At 40.5% G+C, this 20,064-nt stretch overlaps 1 long non-coding RNA gene across 1 annotated transcript in view; it reads left to right on the top strand.

The window, feature by feature from the left end:
- Positions 1-15,190: 15,190 nt before the first annotated feature.
- Positions 15,191-20,064, top strand: part of LOC140713542 (uncharacterized) — a 62,547-nt gene continuing 57,673 nt past the window's right edge. The window contains exon 1 of the long non-coding RNA XR_012095656.1: positions 15,191-15,345. This is a non-coding gene — a long non-coding RNA (uncharacterized lncRNA). The remainder of the gene's footprint in view (positions 15,346-20,064) is intronic.

The raw sequence follows: 20,064 nt of genomic DNA, 5'->3' as shown, positions 1-20,064 counted from the left end.
GTGTCCCGTGTGGCTGCTGAAACACAACTGCTGGAGCAAGGCTGGATGAAATGACCTCTTCTGGAATCTTCCAGATACATGTCTGTCTTCCCAGCTATTTCCTCACCTCATTTCCTCACTGTGCTCCTGCTCCCTCTTTTCTCTCTGATCCCCAGCTTTGCCTTCACCTCTTTCCACAAGATTCCAGCATGTGGGGGCCTCAGTCCTTTCTCACAGTGTTTTCTCTCTAGCCTGGCCTGGACCTCACCCTCAGATCCAGTCTCTGCCTCGAAATTTCTCCTGCCTCAGGCTCTGGGTCGCACCTTCTGGGCCGGAGGTCTGGGGAGCAGAGCGTGGGAGTGAAGAGGAACCTGCGAGCCAGAGGGAGGAAGGCAGCCCAGGAGGCCCGGTCTGCACTGCCAGGGCCTGGTAACCAGCGGAGTGTGGGAGAGATGTGTGCTCTACATTGCGGGTGGTGTCATGGAAACCTGCTGACACCGCAGTTCATACTTCTGTGCAGTGAGATGGAGATGATGTTATTCACTAGAATGCCAGCGAGGCTGGGCCACACAGGCAGGCCTGGTCACGGCTGTTTGAATCATTAGGCCCCACAGACATGGGGGACATGAGCTTTGTAACGGCCTACAAAATGTTGGAGGTCTGAAAAAATATATATAGATTACAGCAACAGAAAAGTAAATCATAAAATAAAGATAAATGCCTAATTAAATATCTGCAAACCATAATACCGTATCATCCAGTCAGCCACAAGTCAACTCATGTAAATAATATTTAATGTGGAATGTGGGTGGATTTCCGTGTGAGTTAATACGCTTGCAATGATCTGAAACTGACACTGATGCACAGGGGCTGCTCCCTTGGAGGAAGCTGGTTGTGCGGACAGGATTACATATGTTAGAGGATTCGCATAGAGGGGAGGGCCATGGGTAGGCACCAGGGACCCTTAAAAAGGGCAGAATGAGACAAAGGGGGCAGTATCCAAGATACCCACATGTTCGCCAAAGTGAACCCCTCCCCAAGGCCCTGCAAATCTTTTGTAAATTCCAAACATTCCAGTTGGTTCAATTGAGTTTCTTGCAGAAGCCATCAGAGGGAGTAGGTGGGGGATTGAGGAGGGAGGTTTGCCTCTCTTAGTATCCCTACAATGGAAACTGCCTCTGTCTACTTCTGCCTGAATGTCCAGTACCTCATAGTTCAAGCAGCCTCGCTCTCAGCGCAAGAACCTCCTAATGGGTATTCTGCTTTCATTTCTGCTTCTGTTCAACCTTTTCTCCACAAAACAGAAACACTGACCTCTTAAAAATCAGCAGTCAGATACCTTAGGACTCCCACTTAGAAGAAACGTCCACCTCCTTCTCCTGGTTACAAAGCCCTGTAGGATCTGGCCCCTTCTGGCTGCTCACCCCTCATAGCTACCCCTTCTCTCCTGAGTGCAACTAATCTCAGCCACTCAGGCCTCCCTTGCCTTTGAAATGTGCCCAGCTCAGCCTGACCTCAAAGCTTTGGCCCTGGTGGTTCCCTTTGCCAGAAACCCCTCCTCCAGATCTACAGGCTGCCAAGCTGGCCATTCAGGCCTCAGCCAGCAGCCACCTTCCAGGGAAGACTTCCCTAACCCCCAAGAGGAAATTCACTACGTCTCAGGACCTCACAGGATCCTGTTTCACTTTCCTCATCAAACTTTTCACTATCTGAAAATCTCTTTTCTTGCATTGAATTCCTCACTTTCGTTTGTTTGCCTCTCACCCACTGGAATTTAAATTCTGCCAGAACAGGAACTTGCCTGTGTTTTGCACCATTGTGTTGTTATTACCTATAATAATGCCTGCGATGTAGTAGGAGGTCAGTAAATACTTGTTGAAAGAATGAACTTAAAAAATGAATAAATAGGGCTGAACTGACATGGCCCACAGGAGTGTAGAAATCGTGGGGATACTTTGAAGTCCTGAGGTTGGGAATAAACTAATTTTTACCTAATCTGCAAGTAATTGGTCCAAGTAACATCTGGTTTACATGTGTATTTAATTATACCCTACCTTATTTCAAAAGACTTTGTGGTCATTTTCAAAGATACATATACTGCAATAATTGATTTTTAAATAGTGAATATGGGAAGGAAATAAGCACTGAAAAAACAAGATGAAATGGCGACAAGATTAGTAATTAAACTAATATCACAAAGTTCTTTTCACCTTGCCAGAAGTGGATTACAAATTGAACATTGAACTTCTTAATAACCAGTGATAGCTTATCTCTACCAAAGTCCTTAAGAAAGAGAAGATAGAAAATGCAAAACTTTCCTCATAGAATTTTTACCTATTGGCCATGAAACATAACAACTAAGCATAACATGAGAAGTGTTCTCAATTAATGCTACTGATCTTAGCTGTAGCACTAAATTTGGTTTGCCATCAATTAATATTTATCGAACATGTGCACTCAAAGAGTTTACACATTCCAACAAACTTGTGTGTCTTTTTCACATCCTGCTCAAGTCAGCTGGCAGGATTCAGACCAATTCAAAACATTTCCAAGGAGCACAACCCACAGGAAGTAGAGTTGGCAGCTTCCCTGAGTGACGTGCGTCTGACTTAGCTTACTTCTAATCAGCAGAAAATTCTTACTTGAGTTTAACATACAGGCTCCTTAATATTACTGAGACCCATTTTCTTCATGCTGCCTTCTCAGCCCTCTTCTCTAGAATAAAGCCCATCCATTGGTTTAATTTTTTCCAAAATTTATATGTTTCCCCAAACTTTGGTCATCTTTCTTTCTGTCTTTGGAGCTTTTTCATGTTCTCTCTTTCACACACATGCACACACACACACATTTTTGAAAGATAGTCTAATAGCACACTGTTGAAAGCACGGGCCATGAAATACTGACCAAGTTGCTTCGCATTTTTGTGCCTCAATTCTTTGTTGCAATTGGGGGTGATAATTTCGCCTACCTCCCAGGGTGGCTGTGAGGATTAAATGCATTTGTATACGTAAAGTGCTTAGAATATAGCTTGGCACGTGGCAAGCACTATGTGAGCAGTAGTGATTATTATGATTACATGCCATTCCCCTTTAAAATGGCCCTCCCCCCTACTTTCCAGAAACTGTGCCCCTTGGCAGAAACTGTGTTTATTCTTGCTGTCTCCAATCTCCACATCTCTGAACTTGCCTGGAATTTCCTTCCACCCTTCGTTGTTTGAAGAAGTCCTACTCATCCTTCCCAACTAATCTTAGATGTCTCCCCCTGCAGAAAGCCTTTCTTAATTGACACTGCCTCCCCTGGGCTCTCCTAGCAGCCGGTGCATACTTGTCGATCATAGGACTCAGAATACTGTGAGGTGTTATCTATTTACTTGTCTGTCTCCACAAAGGACTGTTGGGACAAGAGCCAGAACATATCGGTTGCTATATAGTGGTTGCTCAGTCCAATGCTAGTTGAACTAAAATGAGTACAGAACTGATTTTGTGGGGGGAAAAAAGCAACCAACAAAATGACAGCATCACATTCTCATATATTTCATACTTAAACAATCCAGTATTATGCTTGCTTTTCTGGCTGGGACTAAAGGAAACTACTTATTTTTATTCTTTGTCATTTAAATAAATTGAGATTTAACTCATCATTGCAGGAGATGAAGCCCTATTTCTCTTGCAAAATAAAAACCATTTCAGGAAAGTGGTATAAAGTATTGGACAGAACCCTTTACTGGTCACTGGATTTGCCCCTCCTAGTTGTGAGATTTGGCGCAAATTAGTGAATCTTCCTGGACTTCAGTGTCCTCGTCTGTAATATGGGTATTGTGGTACCTGCCTTGTCTCCCTCTCACATTTCTTATGAAGATCAGATGTGTTGGTAGATGTGAATGTGCTTTTACAATAGTAGATCACACCTCTGGCGATGTGAAATAATATATTATTTGGAAAGAAATCTTGGAGTTAGACACCTATTCCAATAAGTGGTAGAGAACTATTCTAGCTGCAAGATTAACTGTAGATATTAGTCCTTTTGAATCCAGACTCAACTGTAAAGAAATTTATATTCCTTAGATGTTAAGAGATGTCCCAATATATTTCACATAAATGGCACTGTTTTGAGAGGCAGGGTGTTGCTGTGTCTCTGCAGGCTTGTTCCATGTTCCTAGGGAAGAGGGTAACTATGTAACTTCATCAAGGGGATGTGGGGGCAGGGCTGGATAGTACGGGCAAATGCCAGGGTGCACACTCCAAACACAGGGCTGTGCCAATTTTGACTATTTTTACACGGCCACTGAACTCTGAAAACTTACCATATAACATTTTGTCAGCTAGAAGATGTCTACATGCTAGTCCTTTAATTTTTCTTTGCTGCTTTCTAATTTTACTGTGATGATAACAAAATGAAACCACAGCACTTCCATCAGAAATCAGAGCATGTCCGTGAATAACTAACAGACTGCATACAGTTTTCCCAGTGAATTCTCAAAGCCAAACGTGGGTTGGCTTTTGTATATAAATTGCCAGTGCGCCTTTTCCATTCCGGTGGGAGCTCTCTGAAGGGAACATTACAGCTGTGATGAATAACAGTCCCTCTAAAGAAGCTGGCGTGAAGCACGCATTTCATCCCACTGAGTGGAGCACTGCGCCTGCCGCCAAATGTTGCTGGGTCTCCCACAATTAAATAAATATATACATATGTCGCTTGGCTTTGTTTCCAAGTCTTAGGCTCTATAGAAACCAAGCACTTTATTACTATTAATAATACTATGGTTATAATAGATGCAGAGCCAAGGAATGGTACTTTGTCCTTAGTGGTTTTGATGAAAGTTCCCATTGTTCATTACTTATTTCTTACAACAACTTTTAACCCCTTGTTTACCACTATAATAAATGACAGTATTTTTCCAATATTAATTATCTCTATGTAGCCAATCTTTTGATCAATTAATCTACAAAAATGATAACATCTACCTCAGAGACCAGGATAATCATAGTTAACATTTATTATGTGCCAAGCATTTTTCTAATTATTGTTATACCCATTTTGCAAGAGAGGAAAGTGAGGTTCAGGGAGATTAAATGACTTCTCTAACATGGCATAGCTGGAATTTGAACCCAGACCGCTATGTTCTAATGCTTCTCCATGTAAGTAAAACCCCAAACCACTGTACAATGAATTCTATTTCCCTTTTACTGCCAAATAGTGATAGAATCACACTATTCCTGTGTATAGAAAGTTTTTTTTTTTTTCCTTTTAGAGAGAACAATTGTTAGTGGCTCTAATAATGATTGTCAAGATACTTTGTTTTTGAAATATCACTTTAAAAAACCCAAGATATTATTTAGAGACAAACAAGAGACTATGGAGTAAATGTCTAGTTTTCTGTTTCATTAAAAAATTGTATTATCTGTAAATCTTGAAGATAACATCACCTGCCTTTTGGACAATTCCTATCCATTTTAATTTGTCTTCTAACTGCACTCTGCCTACCCTCCCACTCACCTGAAGGCTGTTATGGAAACTGCCATTCAATGGCCTGGCTCCCTGCCACCTCACCCCCAGCTGCAGTGAGCCTATTGCCTATGGGATTGGATCCAAATTCCTCATGTTAAAGCCCTCATTAATGTGGTTTCATCTTACTTATCCATTCTTATTTCCTTCAATTGGTCCACATCTACCCTAACTTTCAATCTAGAGCAACTCCTTTCTGCCCTTCGGATATGCCCTGCTTACTCCTTCTGATTCCACACCTTTGATCATGCAGTCCCCACTCTGCGAAGTACTCAACCCCAACATATGAAGACCCTTCAAGACCCATTTCTTGCTTGAAGCCAACTATTTTAGTACACCCCCATCTTGCTTTCCCCTAACTTTCTTCCTATTTCAAATATAGCTATTAACAGTTAGTTATCAATTATTCCTTAAGGAATTGCTAAACAGGTGACATTTGGGACCCCCAAATATATTGTCACCTCCTTAAGGACAGGGCCCACCTTATGTGTTCTCTTATATCCTCCAGAATCTCCAGCACAATGCGGAGGAAACATTAGGTACTCAATATATACTCACTGGGTAATGAAGATTGGAAACAGTCAAACTTGCATTTAAAAATCTTAGGTTTTCAATTTATAGCACACTTGTTAATTTTATAATTTTATTTAAGGAATGCTCTAAAACAATCTGAATGTACAACAGTAAGTGTTATTTAAGGAATAATACATCCATATAATGGAAATAATATGTAGCTATTTTAAAAAGTGTTCTTTCAGAAATATGATGATGTCAAATGCTTTGTGATACAATGGTAAATTTTTAAAACGTTACAAAAAGCATGTTCAGAATATTCTCAATTTGGAAATGAAAACTCCGATATTAACAGAATATTTAAAAGTATTAACCATAAAGGAAAAGACTAATAATTCACACTTTGAAAAAAGCATATACCTTTAACAGAGTATGGGGCAAGCCTGACAGAGGACCTATATCCAGAAGATATACAAGAATTCTTACAAATCAATAAGAAAACGGAGACAGTAACATTTGAAAGATGGGCAAAAGGCTTGAACAGGCATAAAGAAGATGTCCAAGGGGTCAATAAACAAATGAAAGTGTGCCTAGCACCATTAGTTATCAGAAAAATGCAAATAACAAACCATAATGAGATGCCAGTACACACCAACTGGATGGCGAGGATAAAAACAGAACAAAAAGCAAAAAACTGACAATATCAAGTGTTGGCAAGGATAGGGAGCAACTTTCTGGGACTTCCTATCGCCATTCTTTTATGAAGAATCCCTTGTTTCTTCCACTCAATGACTTTGTATTTCTTAGTTTATTTTCTATTTTTGCTGGTATCTGTATTCTTTGATGCTTTCCTAAGAAAGGATGGATAAGAGTTAAATTTTTGAGTACTCTTAGAATTTTTATGGTTTTTATCCATTATCTTCTTTTTTGTTTTTCTGTTGCCGAGGCTGGGGTGCAGTGGCATGATCTCGGCTCACTGCAACATCCACCTCCCAGGTTCAAGTGATTCTCTTGCCTTAGACTCCTGAGTAGCTGGGACTACAGGTGTGTTGCACCTTGCCCAGCTAATTTTTATATTTTTAGTAGAGATGGGGTTTCACCATGTTGGCTAGGCTGGTCTTGAACTCCTGACTTCAAGTGATCCACCCACCTCAGCCTCCCAAACTGCTGGGATTACAGGCGTGAGCCAACATTGTGCCGGGGCCCCCATTGTCTTCTACTATCTAGTGTTGCTGCTGAGAAAGCTGAAGTCTATTTTGAAATAATCACCAAAAGCTTTATGATCTTTTCTTGTCCCTGGTGTTCTAGAATTTTTAAATGATCAACCTTAGTTTGGGTCTTTTTTCTTTTTCTCACCGTGATGGACTTTCCAGGATCCATCCCTTTCCATCCAAAACTCACATCCTTAAGTTCTGAAAAATGTCTACAATTTCCTCCATCTCAGCCCCACACATCCCTCATTTTCCCTTTCTGGATTACAGGTGACTGTTGGACCTCCTTGGTTATTACTTTTCTTTCTCTCTTTTATTTCATTTCTTTGCTACTTTTTGTTCTACTTATAGTAGATTTTCTTGACTTTATCATTCTGCCCTTGACTTTTTCATCTCATTTTTAGTGATAATAATCACTGAGATTTTTATTTTGGCTATCATAGTTTAAATTTCTATGAGCTTTTCCTTATTATTGGAAAGTATCTTTTTTCCTAGGCTTGACTTGGTTAGTAAATACAAACGACTTCTCTTTTCTCCCATAGGATATAAATTATAATTGTTTCTATACTTTCTTTTTCTCACTTCATTATGTCATTCGTATACATTCCCATAGTCTGCATATTTGTTCCGGTGTCACTTTCTTGTGTATTGGAGGATTTTTCTATTGTTGGTGATCCTTGGCCTCTGTTCATATTTTAGCAGGAGGAATTAAAATATGCAAAAATATATATACTGCACGTATCACCCAGTGGGCCTCTCTGTTGAATTATCAAGAAGAAAAAAATGGCAAATTTTATTTTTTAAAATGTCATGCAATGATTTCCAAGTAAAAAAGTAACCTGTTCAATACCAAAGATTCATGAATAATAAAAATTTTGGTCATGAAAAGAATGAGTGGGTAGATGCAGAAGTAAATTATTGAATTCTAGAATCTAGTTTAACTGTACACTATAGAGAAAAAGTTGAAGTGGTAGATCCTCAGTAAAGCAGCTCCATGGTTTATAAAAAGGTATAAAAGCTCTCTTCGTTGTAAGCAGGTAAACGGAGCTCTTTTTAAAGTGACTGTGGAGAAAATGAATCTGACAGAATATTTAAAAACTCATTGGTGCCTCTTGGAAAACCTTGAAAAATATTATAATTTGAAGACAAATTTGTGGGTATTTGTCTTCACAGTTTCCTTCTTTTCTTTGTTTTAACAATCTTATAAAAATTTGCATTTAAAAGCACCTTGGCTGCTGAAGAGTTCTGTGGATTGTTGGGTTATTTTCCTTTCACCTCATGGTTTTACTTCACCTAGTAATTAAAAGTGTAGAAAGCCAAAAAGAGGCAAATAAGAATAATGTTCCTCAAGGTTGCTTTTCCTGTCGTTAGCAGAAAGTCATCAAAGGATAATGTTTTTTAAAGTTTTTCAGAAGATATTGAATTCATTGAGATATTCAAAAGAAATGAAACTTGTAAACACCATCAAAGTCTCATGAATTCACTTTTACATATTTGCCATTAACTCATTTTGTCATATCAGCCTCATTAATTCATCATCTTTGCTTTGTGCTCCTTTTCCTTTTCTCTTATAACTTATAGGTCACCCCAATACATAAGCACAGCTTTAGTCATTGTTTGCTGGCTCTCCTGTCTGATACATTTGTGGGAAGGAAGTCACAAATAGTGACTGCTGGCTTCACACAGGTGCTTGCAGAAGGGATCATTGATTAATGAGAGTCTCATCTTGAAGCGGATTACTCAGCTGGGTTTTTTACCACTTGATTCTCTGCCCAATGAGGTAATGGCAGAAAGTATTCACTTGCCTAAAGATGATTTCTTGTGTATTATATCAGAAAGTAGCTGAGGATTGTAACTTAACTTGTAAGATATAACTTGAGATTTTTAAATGGAGAAAGTGCAGCCAGAAGACAAATTGACATGGTGTAGGGAATTAAGTACAGCTGAGGACAAAGTAATCCTGGCTAATATGGTGCAGTGGTGCTTGCTCTTAGCTGCATATCACATTAGAATCATTTGGGGAGCTTCTAAACAAGCAACCATAGGTGGGCTCTGTTCCAGACCAATGGAAACCGGATCCCTGGGAGGAGGCCTGAGAATTAGTATATTGCAAAGTTCCCCAGGTGATTCTGATGCACTGTGAGGGTTAAGAATTGCTGATACAGGACAAGATACATTACGCAGGAATAGGAATAATTAAACTCCCTCTGTCTCCCCAACTCTATATAAGACACATCATGGGAGAATGTGCAAAGACATAGAAGGCATGGCTCTCATAGGGTTTTGTAATCTATATCAGAGGCAAGATAAACACAGGAGAATAGCTGAGAACAGCATAAGGCAATATCTAATCATGTGGACATTATACCCACAGCAATTCTGGGGAGGAAAGACCGTGGTGGGGGAGGATGGTTTAGAGGCTTCACAGGGAAAGTGTTGACTTAGGGCTTTGTGGGGAGTAGGAAGAGGGCATTCACTGCAGGTGAGACAGAAAGCAAAGGAAAGAGTGTGCTGGGGGTGTGGGTCAGAGCTAGTGGACCGTCTTGGAGCTGTGGTTTAGGTTTGGTTTACTCTAGTCTCATTACCAGCCTCCACTGACCACTTTACATCAATCTTTACAGGAACTCCTCTGTGATGTATCATTACAGATGAAGATACTGAGATACTGGGCCTTCAAGGCATAAGTAACTTGCTCAGGGTCTAGTTCCCTTTTCAGTCAGAAAATCCAGGTGGGTGTCGTCAGTCTGACCTGGTCCCAAGGGGGAAGGTCGGAAAACTCATTATCTGCAGCTGTGACATCAGTGGGATGGAGCGTTTGCAGGGGCAAAGTGGAGAAGCAGCAGCAAACTGACCTGTAATGCGAGAGAACCTGAAGCCCTCATCAGGATCCCAGATGAGGATCAAGAGACTCAGATAAGCTGGGGCCACCAGACCTGAGGCAGAAGGTCAGGAGTTATTCAGATCCAACACTGGAGGAAGAAGTCCTTCCTACCGTCAGGCTCTTCCATGCTCCTGGAAGCAGGCTTGCGTGTGAAGCAGAAAGTTCCGACATGGTCTCCTGGATGCCACAAATATCTTATAACCTTAAAAATATAGCATTCTTTTCTTGTTGTTTTCTATTATTATGTAAAAATATCATATACTATTAAGCAATGTGCACCTCAGCCTGCCTCACACATTCCTGACCCTTTGAGCTATAAAGAGACATTTTTGGCACCTGGGGTAAACAGCAGGAGATGTTCTTCTCCAAATCAATTTTATAATTCATGATAGGGCTCACAGATGGGCATTATTAACAGTGCGCACCATCTGGCAGCTTCCCACTTTAAATCATTATTCTTGCTAAATAGATGTTAAGCTTTCAAAATCATTATTTACAATTTTTGTGTCATCTAAGTTTCATGCCTTAGGTACAAGCCTTTTCCAATGTTTGGCTCCTGTTCCCCTCCTACTCCAGCCAGAGATTGGGTACAGCTCAGGCATGGGGTAAGGGCGGATGTTGCACAGATACCGGTACGAAAACAACTAAGAGTTTAATGGTTTACTTCTCAGGGTCATGAAATGACATTAAAGTTTTAATATTTATGGCATTCAAGAGGCCATGCCCAAACAGTGTAAACATTTTCTGTGATATTATGAGTCCCCTAAGGTACCCAGGAGAGACAGGTGTCTGGAATAATCAAAACAAGCAAATGGTATAGATGTAATTTGAATTCAGTCTGTGTAATACTAAAAAATTTCTTTCTACCATATTATGCCCTGGCTACCTAGACACTATGTGCACTGCAAAGAGGCATCAGCTATGGTTCTTGTCTTCCCGGAGTTTTCAGTTTAGCTGTACTGACAGGCTGAAACATGAGAAGATAAATAACAACTCATGATTGGCATCAGACTAAAGCCAAACAAGATGAAGGCACATTAAGTGCTGAAGAAAACCAACTCTCCAGTGATTCTCTTTGAAACTTACTGTTCTAGATTATTTGAGATCGAATTTGCATTTCCACTATTTAGTTTTTATTATTTATATTTTTCAAACAGATATTCCAAACACATGGCAAAATATTTATTGTGTTTTCTTAGAGACAGGGTCTTGCTCTGTTATGCAGGCTGGAGTGTAGTGGCATGATCATAGCTCATGCAGCTTCAAACTCCTGGCCTCAAACAATCCTCCTACCTCAGCCTCTAGAGTAGCCAGGACTACATCCCAGGTTTCTTTTTTTTTTTTTTTTTTTTTTTTTTTGTGATAGAGTCTTTTTATGTTGCCCAGGCTGGTCTTGACTCTCTGCCTCAAGCAATCCTCCCATCTCAGCCTCCCAAAGTGCTGGGGTTACAGATGTGAGCCACCACACCTGGTGTCAAAGTGTTTAAATGATACAAAAGGATAGACAGCAAATAGTAAGTTTCCCACCCCTATCCATCAGGATCCTAGCAGAAAACCAAATTTACCTCCAGAAGCTTCAAATTAAGAGCCTTTACTGAACGGACTGCTTACAGAGGTGCAGGGTTAAGGGGAAAAAACAAGAGATGTGGAGGCCCCAGAGACTGGCAACAGCCTGAGGAAGGAAAGAGCGTTAGTGGAGCCCAGTGAGAGTCAGAGCCTTGGAGGACCTAGTTGTAGACAGACACAGCTATTGTGAGACATGGCACCAAAGCAGGGAGGAAGCATGGAAGGAATCGCTCGTCTTTCTCACTCTCAGATATTTTGCTGGTGCATCCCATTGGTCAAACCCAAGAGGAAGTCAACCCCAAGGAAAAAGGGTGATGGAGGCTTTGGGGGACACTCTGAACAGGGCAGAGAGGAGGGCAGGAATGTGATCTGGGGTGATGTGGGGTTGGGGCAGGACCCACAGAACAACCAACATAGCACTCCCCTATCCCTCGGTCCCCTGAGGCAGCAATTACAGTAGACCCTTGAATAACATGGTTTGAACTGTGTGAATCTACTTATATGTTTTTTCACCCAGACTGAGCGCATCAAAAATACAGCATTTGTGGGATTAGAAATGTGAGCGTATACAAGGCTGACTTTTGGTATAATAGGGTTCTGCAGGGCCAACTGCGAGACTTGAAGAGTGTGTGGATTTCAGTATACATGCGGGGTCCTCGAAACAATCCCTTACATATACTGAGAGAGAACTATATTCACATTTTCTTTGCAACCATCCAGAAATAGTCAATGCATGTACAAACTACAATGTCTATGCCAACCCATTTTCTCTACAAAATATTAGGAAACTCTTCCCCGACTACCCGCCCCACCCTCCCCACTCTTGCTCTTTATTGCTCAACAGTCATATTTCTTGGATTTGGGCCCATTCTAGCATCCAAAGAACTACCTTGTTGGATACCAGGGGTTCTGAAAGCATGGTCCCTGGATGGACAGCATCAGCATAAAGTGGGATCTTGTTAGAAAGGCAAAGAATTAGAAACTCGGTGGATGAGGCTCAGCAATTCATGCTTTAACAAGCTCTCTGGGTCCTTCTGATGCACATCCAGATCCAGAGTTCCAAACTTTGTGAATGAGGCTGGGGTCCTGCCTGATCAAGGCTGCTGGCCATTCACGTGTTGATGTACCCAAGCAATCAGTGGACAGAGGTCCAGATTATCAGGCCATGTCTTTCCACTGAAGCTACTGGGTAGTAAAAACAAAAAGCATTAAGTATTGATTCCGTATCTGATATCAGTTCTCAGTGCAAACCTGGAAACAGCATGGGAAGGAAAAACTCACTCCCTTCCTCCTGGTACACATCATTTTCTCCCTGTTTTTTCATATTGTTAGTTCTTTAGATGCAGACACTATGTTTTAATAGGTTTGGTTTGGTGTGTGATGCAATACAAGCTAAATATAATCATGAAGATGCACAATCACCACATGCTTAGGGTTGGCATCTGCTTGGAACCCACAACTATGAGACTCGCTACCCGCCCTGGTTCCTAAGGTCACTGACTCCCTCAGGAGGGCCCTGCCAGGCACTGCTCAGCCATCGTTTACTGTGACTCAAATACCTGTAGCATATACAGCAATGGCCTACACAGAAATGGACATCTTGTCCTCACAAAGATTACAAAACAGCCTGAAGCTTGGCAGGCACCTGCTGTTTCTGTGATCCTAGGACCGTCCATGTGCCTTGGTTTCCCCATCTGTAAAATGGCAGTGACAGAAAAGGCAGGGCTTGCTCAACTCTGGGGACATATTCAGGTAGAATGATGCAATGTGACTAGCGCCCCCTGAAGGCTGAGGGTTGAATGAAAGATGAAACATGAAACCTTTTGCCTGGTGCCTGGTCTGTACTGGCCTGAACCTCCCAGCTGTGTGACAGTCAGCTGCTCAGGAAAGTGCAGGGTGAGTCAGTCGGAAGTTGAGTCCAGGCTCCTTTCTTTCTTACCACTTTGTGACTTAGGCAAGCTTATTCACCTAGAGGCATCACTTTGATGTATTGTCTGGAGCAGTTCCTGGTACATTATTGGCACGCAATAAGTATTTGTTGAAAGAATGAATGTACACTTATGGATCTCAGTTTCTTACTTTACATAATGGGGACAATGATGTACCTCATGGGAATGAATTAGGATTAGTTGAGAAAACAGTTTAAAGAGACCTGATACACATATGCAGAAAATTGAAATTGTTTCACTTCCTTACACCATATACAAAAATTAACTCAAGATGGATTAAAGACTTAAATTTAAAACCCCAAATCAAAAAATCAAAGTGACATGTTGCTACCGATAAAAGCTGGCTTGGATGACATGGCTTAAGCATGTGAACACATGGGTCCTAACACTCTACTCAATTTAAGACCCTGCACAGATTCTCTGGATGTGCTGGACCACTGCAGGCCTTCCCTGCAGGGGCCATTTCCATAAGCTTATGTGTGAAGTTGCAGAGTCGGCCTCCCTCTGTAGCTGGGAGGACCAGACAGAACTGAGTATTCTCAGTCTTTTCTCCCAAATGCAGCATTCCGTTAAGTTGGCTCCCCCAGGGATGAGAGTGTGAAGGGACATAAAGATGCTCCTGGAAGAAAACGCTAAGGGAACCCTCCCTGAATGGAGTGGTTAATCAAACCCTTCGATGGAAAACTAAGGGGACATGGAAAGGATATGTCCCCTCTGCTAACATTTCTTATCTTGGACCTGTGTGCTTTATGCTTTTCTGTAACTGTTGGAATGCTTTATCAAGTGCCAGTGAAAGAGAATTTTATTTCCTTCTTTTTATTTCTTTTAATTGATCTTAGGTATGAAAAATTTTATTGGGAAAGGCTGTATATATATTTGGCTACTATAGTGGGCATATTAATTGCCTATTGTGCCATAACCAATAATCCTATACTGCAGTAACTTAAAACAGTAATAAATATTTATTATTTCACATAGTTTCTGCAAGTCAAGAATTCAGGCCAGGCGCAGTGGCTCATGCCTGTAATCCCAGCACTTTGGGAGGCTGAGGTGGGTGGATCACGAGGTCAGGAGATCAAGGCCATCTTGGCCAACATGGTGAAACCCCGTATCTACTAAAAATACAAAAATTAGCCGGGCATGGTGGTGGACATCTGTAGTCCGAGCTACTCAGGAGGCAGAGGCAGGATAATAGCTTGAACCTAGGAGGCAGAGGTTGCAGTGAGCCAAGATTGCGCCACTGCACTCCAACCTGGGGGACAGAGCGAGACTCCGTCTCAGGAAAAAAAAGAAAAATTCAAGAGTGGTTTAGCTGGGTGGTTCTGCTGAAGTCACACAAGTGGTGGAGCTGGAATTTGATCTCAGATCCGTTAAATAAAGTTTAATTTCTCAAACAGTTCAAATCAGTGCTTCCCAACGAATGCATTTCCAAATCACCTGAAGAATCTAATTCAGATGCATATTCTATTTCAGTAGAGTTTGGGCCAGGTGAGGTTCTACATAGCTAACAATCCCCCAAATTATGCTATGCTGCTGACAAGGGACCTCACAAGGAGGTAGTACAAGCCACTGCTAGTGGCTATGCAAAGGAGTGAAGCCTTCTAAGTACAGTACCTGGCACAATGAATTGTCAAGCAAATGGAAAAGCTTCTCTGCAAAGGGGAGCTGAGACTCAGTACCCACAATCCACTCTGGAGTCTCCTTATAATCCTGAAGAGGGAAGCCCAGAGGAAATTATCTGGTGAGCTTATCTCATCCTTCTAAAAAAAACGATGAGGATTGTTTTGAGGAGAGCTGCAGTGGGAGGTTGAGAGTCAAAGCCACACTATTTCTGGAGGCTTCCTCCTTTTTTCCTGGGATCAGACTCTACTTTTATGCTATCATCCACCTTTGGGCAGGTCCATGAAGGTCATCTGCTTTTGGGGGTGCATTTGGGACCAGGCAGGAGGCTGCACTTCCCAACTTAACCAAACACAGCTTCTCAACGGGGGCTTCCAAGTTGGGGCAAGGGCTGTGCATGAGGCAGTCTGTGTGTGGGTGTTGGGGAGCTGAAGGGACCTCCCTAGCTGGGCCAGGGAGCTCTGGTCTCTCCTTGTTTGTCTCCTACAACTGTGGCAACAACACAAAGCCTCTCAGTATGTGCATATTGCTTTGTAGTATCTCTTAGAGAGACAAGATAATGAGTATTTTTCTTAGCTCATCCATGAAGTTAACATATAATACATTAATTGCATTTAGGAGCATTTATTCAACCAAGTGTAACTAGTAATTTCAAAAAATGCCCAATAATACTGATGTTACAGCACACTTGGAGTGCTTTGCTCCAGAAATGCCAAGCATTTCCTCTGTTTGGCACTGGGGAGAATCCTGGCAGTTTGCTTCAGAAACAAATCTCCTTAATTCCTGTGGACTCTGTATCAAGCCTGCATTGCTCTTTGGTTTTTCCAAGGCTAGGACCTGAGCTATTTCCCTTCTTTCATCTTCAGATCACTTCAGCCACCCACCAATGTGATTTCTGAAAGCATTGTGTAAAAATTTGAGAATCATGTTGTGTAAACCACTCTCTATTTCATGGTAAACCTCTCTTCCCTCCACCCTCACAAAGCCCAGAGCCAGGGACAAAAAGGAATGGGAAAGCGGATTTGCCTTCCCCAGGACTTCCCAGCCAGGGCACAGAAGGATAACAATGCTGCCTCCCAGCATCTCCTAATCTCTCTAGAAATGAAAATGCTCTATCTGCCTCGCACTGCAAGGAAGAGGTGTGAGGCTCTCAATCCACACAGCTGGATATCAAAATCTTAAATGTTTTAAGAAAACAAGATGAGTAAGGTTAGAGAAGTGAGTCAGAAATGCCAAGTAGCAGATGTGAAAATGTGAGTAAACCACAGCCTCAGTGAACTAAAGGCTTTACAGCAGAAGGCTCCAAGAATTTTTTATTGTCACATGTATGTTTATCCATGTATCTCTGTGCTTTGGCTTGAAAGTTTACATCCCCTGCAAAATTAATGTTGAAATTTAATCCCCAATGCAACAGTATTAAGAGGTAGGGCCTTTAGGAGGTGATTAGTCTATGAGGGTTCCTCCCTCACCAATGGCATTAGAACCTTATGAAAGTGTTAGAGGAAACTAACTAGGTCGTTTGTGCTCTTGTGCCCTTCCACTATGTGAGGACACAGTGTTTGTCTTCTCTGGAAAAGACAGCATTTAAGGCACCATGTTGGAAGTAAAGACTGGGCCCTCACCAGACACTGAACCTGTGGGCATTTGGATTTTGAACTTCCCAGCCTCCATAACTGTAAGTTACATTTACTCTGTTTATAAATTACCCAGTCTGTGGAATTTTGTTATAGTAGCAGGACTGAACTAAGATACCCTCATATATTAATATATACATCTTAAATCATACATGTAATGGGGAATATAAAGAATAGCAGTTTAAGTTCACTCTCAGTGGAAGTTCTACTCTTTTTTCTCTACGCCCTAATGCCTTCTCTCATGTCGTCTCTGCAGTGCCTCCATCCCACCGTGGAGACTCCTGTTGTATTAATAATTAGGGATGGGTAGACAGGGCTGAAACTGAGGCTGGGTTGCTACTTTCTCACCCGTATAACCTCTGGGAAATGACCTTTCTGAGACTTCTATTGAAGAGTCTATAAAAGCAGATAATGATAGTACTACTTCCAGGGTTGTGGTGAGAATTCAGTGAGATATTGCATGGAAAGCATTTAGCACAATCCTGGTCCATGATAAATGTTTGATATTTGTTAGTAATAATTATTCAATAACTTGAGGCTCCCAGTATAGAAAAATTATCAAAACTTCAGAAGTAAGGCAAGAGGATGAATGACTGTGTGCCTTTCAATGTCATAGTGGAGAGCTGTCCAATAGGTCTACCCCAGGTCCTGTGACACTGTAGGACAGGAACTTTGTCTGGCACAATTGGCTATTGATTTGCATCCAGTTCCCCTAAGTTAGATATTAACTAACTAAGTTGCATGTGATTTGGTCTACTAGAGGATGCGAATCATTTTTGTTGAGTAGAACAGATAACCGTAGAGGCTATAGTTGTATTGCTTTTGTTTTTGCTTTGTTTCATATCTACCTTTGGAACTTGGTGGTTTCAACATCTTATTTCTTTCTAAGTATGTATTCATCTTGTGTATCTTCTTTTGAATCAGCTTTATCATCCTGCTGGTTCCCTCATTAATTAGGTAAATAATCTCTGACTTACACACATTATATACTGAATAAAAGAACTACATTTGTGTTATCATAGTTATATGATCTCCTTTATTTCAACTTCCCCATCAAGCTCTTGGCTACCAGGTGCCTCATCCTACCCTGAAATACCCCCAAGGAAGATAATTTCCAAACTTATGTCCATACCCTACCTTCCTTTTAAGGCAAGTTAGCATCTTATTTTAAGTGTTTAATTCAAGAAGTATTTACTGAAAAAAAAAATTAACTCTGATTGCTTTCAAGTGGTAGGATTTGGGATGATTTTTTCCCCCATTTTCTATTTTACTATTGTCCACATTTTCTATATTAATGATGTACAGTACTTATAGTGAAAAGAGAAAAAAATGTAACTTCTAAATAAGTGAGGACCTACTATATGCATGTCACCAGGTAGGACCCAGGAGGGAACCCAATGGTGAATAATCCACTCTTCCTGCATTGACAGTACAAAAGTGTAAGCTATAAAACAGGACAGAATATAAGTACAGATTGGAAAATAACATTGTGTCTGTGGGGAAAAGGCTGAGGAGAGGATGGAAGGGAAGGAATTGTCTTGGAAGGGTAGCATTTGATAATCCCATTAATAGCTACTAGCTAGTATTTAATGTACATTTGTTACATGCCAAGCACCCTCCTAAGTCCTTCACATGCACCTCATTTAACTTTCTTCTTTTTTTGTTGTTGTGTTAAAAAGATGTTGTGTAAGATTTACTATTTTAAGCATTTTTAATTGCATGGCATAATAGTGTTAAGTATATTTACATTGTTGTGAAATAGATGTTCAGAACTTTTTCATCTTTCAAATTTGACACTTTATAACCATTAAATAACAACTCCCCTTTTCATCTCCCCTGAGCCCCTGGTAGCTACCATTTTACTTTGTTTCTATGAATTTGGCTACTTTAGATACCAGAGATCAGTGGAGTCCTACTGTATTTTTGTTTGTGAGTGACTGGCTTATTTCACTTAGTATAATGTCTTCAAGGTTCATCCATGTTGTAGCATGTAACAGGATTTCCTTTCTTTTTAAGGCTGAATAATATTCCATTGTTTGTATATACCACATTTTGTTTATCCATTTATTCATCAATGAATGGAATACATGGGTTACTTTCACTTTTTGGCCTATGTGAATAATGCTGCTATGAACATGGGTGTGTAAATACCTTTTCAAGATACTGCTTTCAATTATTTTGGGTGTATATCTAGAAAGGAAGTTGCTGGATCATATGGTAGTTCTATTTTTACATTGTTGACAACCTCCATACTGTTTTCCATAGTGATTGTACATTTCACATTCCCACCAACAGTGCCCAAGGGATCCAATTTCTCCACAGCCTCACCAACACTTGTTATTTTCTGTTTTTTGACAGCAGCCATGCAAATGAGTGTAAAGTGATATCTCATTGTGGTTTTGATTTGCATTTTTCTGGTAATTAGTGCTGCTGAGCATCTTTTCATATATTAGCCATTTGAGTGTCATATCATATTTAGAAAACCATCTATTCAGGTCTTTTGCCCATTTTCTAAGAGTTATTTGATTATTTTGTTGTTGAGTTATAGAAGTTCTTTATAAATTCTATATATTAATTCCTTATCAGAGATATGATTTGCTAATATTTTCTACCATTCTGTAGGTTACCTTTTCACTATGTTGATTGTGTTGTTTGATGCACAGAAATTTTTAAGTTTGATATAGTTTTATTTGCCTAATTTTTGCTTTTGTTGCCTATACTTCTGTTGTATCCAAGAAATCATTTTTCATATCCAAGAAATCATTGTCAAGTTCAATGTCACAGATATTTTCCCCTATGTTTTCTTCTGGTAATTTTACAATTTTAGGTCTTAAATTTATGTTTTTAATCCATTTTGAGTTAATTTTCTGTACGTGGTATAAGGACCCAACTTCATTCTTTTGCATGCAGATATCCAGTTTTCCCCACACCATTTGTTGAACAGATTTTTTTTCTTCCCCATTGAGGGGTGTTGGCAACCTTGTTGAAAATTATTTGGCCATATATATGAGAGTTTGTTTCTGAGCTACTATTCCATTCTATTGGTCCATTTGTGTTATGCCAGTACCACATTATTTTGATTTCTGAAGCTTTGTAATGTTTTGAAATCAGGAAGTGGGAGTTCTCCATCTTTGTTCTTTTTCAAAATTGTTTTGGTTATTGAGGTTCCCTTGAGATTCCATATAAATTTTAGGGCAAATTTTTCT

The sequence above is a fragment of the Chlorocebus sabaeus genome, chromosome 15, assembly GCF_047675955.1.
Source record: "Chlorocebus sabaeus isolate Y175 chromosome 15, mChlSab1.0.hap1, whole genome shotgun sequence".
NCBI classification, from domain to species: domain Eukaryota; kingdom Metazoa; phylum Chordata; class Mammalia; order Primates; family Cercopithecidae; genus Chlorocebus; species Chlorocebus sabaeus.
This window is presented reverse-complemented; position numbering and strand designations above follow the sequence as displayed.